This window comes from Micropterus dolomieu, linkage group LG06 (assembly GCF_021292245.1).
Source record: "Micropterus dolomieu isolate WLL.071019.BEF.003 ecotype Adirondacks linkage group LG06, ASM2129224v1, whole genome shotgun sequence".
Classification (NCBI taxonomy): Eukaryota; Metazoa; Chordata; class Actinopteri; order Centrarchiformes; family Centrarchidae; genus Micropterus; species Micropterus dolomieu.
The window spans coordinates 30,232,998-30,234,789 of NC_060155.1; the positions used below are offsets into that span (position 1 = coordinate 30,232,998).

General features: G+C 45.3%; 1 protein-coding gene across 1 annotated transcript in view; it reads right to left on the reverse strand.

Annotated features, from left to right (window-relative positions):
• The window catches only part of asap1a (ArfGAP with SH3 domain, ankyrin repeat and PH domain 1a), a 28,594-nt gene that overhangs the window by 18,687 nt on the left and 8,115 nt on the right, over positions 1–1,792 (reverse strand). The window lies entirely within an intron of this gene.

Here is a 1,792-nt window from a genome sequence, read left to right on the forward strand (position 1 = left end):
GGGTGACTTAAACCTGCGTCCTCTCTAGCGGCCAGCAGGGGGCGACTTAAACCTGCGTCCTCTCTAGCAGCCAGCAGGGGGCGACTTAAACCTGCGTCCTCTCTAGCAGCCAGCAGGGGGCGACTTAAACCTGCGTCCTCTCTAGCGGCCAGCAGGGGGTGACTTAAACCTGCGTCCTCTCTAGCGGCCAGCAGGGGGCGACTTAAACCTGCGTCCTCTCTAGCGGCCAGCAGGGGGCGACTTAAACCTGCGTCCTCCAGGAGTCGGCTGCTCATTTTTCAGTTCCTCTCATCTAAATATGGTCACAGTGCTGCTGGTTGCAAAAAATCAACATGGCGACGACCAAAGTGCCAAACTGGAGGCTTCAAAACGGCGTCCACAAAGCGACGTCACGGCAGCTACGCCCACTTCTTTATACGGTCTGTGATAGGAACGCACAAAAATATTCTGATTTATAACACGTGCACGTCGCACGCTGATTTCCCTTCATAAATCACAATCAACTTCAAATTTGGTACATGAGAAGCAGCACGCCGCCATCGCCAGCAGCATGCATTACAGTGACACCCTCCCTCAAAGGGATTACAGGTGTAAATGATCATGCAGCCAAATAAACATTATAAATAAGTTCCAGCAGAGGAGAGGCTGCAGGTCTCTAAGTGGAACAGAAGGACCTGGTTCTCTCTTTTCAAAAACACTCACAGCTTGGTCTCGTAGTCCTTCCAGGCTTTATCAAAGGGTTTCTTCAGATCCTGAAACAGAAAAGAAAACACATGAACACTGAGCTTCACTGAACAAACCAACGTTTAGAAAATCAAAGAGTTAAAAATGAGATGAGAAAAACTTTAGAGAATAATAATAATATTAAAATCCAGTCTCACCCCTTTAACTCCCTTCAGATCTCCCTTTAACAGCGAGTCCAGAGTGAAGACCACGTTATGGCTCAGACTCTGCAGCTGAGGAGGAGACACAATGACTTTACTTCACTGTCGTAACAGCTGAACCCCTCTGACTGACTGATGAATGATTGATTGACAGCTGACTGACCAGGTTCTTCAGCAGAGCAGCCAGTTCTTTAACGAGGCAGGAGAACTTAACGAAGGCGGCTCCCAGTTCAAAGTTTCCTCCCAGTCTCTCAAGAGCCTGGCTGAAGCTCTCCTGGTTCCCAGCATGCTCTACTCCACCACAACAACATCAACAACAACAACAACATCATCAATCCTGTCTTTAAAGAGTAACTTAACAGCGGTGATGTCACAGTGTACAAGAGTCAGCCGTGACATCACTGCAGCGAGCTGACAAGTTAAACCACTGGAGGTTAATAGATAATATATACAAATTAATGATGAGGTTTTGTTTTTTCAATTAATTAATTAATTGTTTGGTTTTCAAAAAAGAAGAAATTCTGGAGATGTCATCAAATTGTTTTTGTCAGAAAAACTCAACATCCTCAAAACACTCTAAGCAGAGAATCAACCGATGAACTGACTTAGGTTTGAGCCCTAAAGGGACCAGGATCTGATCTGTACCTTGTCCTGAGTTGTAGATGGATTTCACAGACTTCTTCACCTTCTGCAGGGCTGAGCGGTCCTGATCCAGAGCCTGCAGACAGACAAGGAAACATTACATCATCATGTAAAACAACAAACAATTAATCAAAAACAACAAAACTACCAACGACGGAAACAACGATGACAACAATTTACATGTTACATCTGAGCAGTCAGTAACACATCTGAGGTAATACTGTGTGTTACTGTGTGTAACTGTGTGTAACTGTGTGTAACTGTGT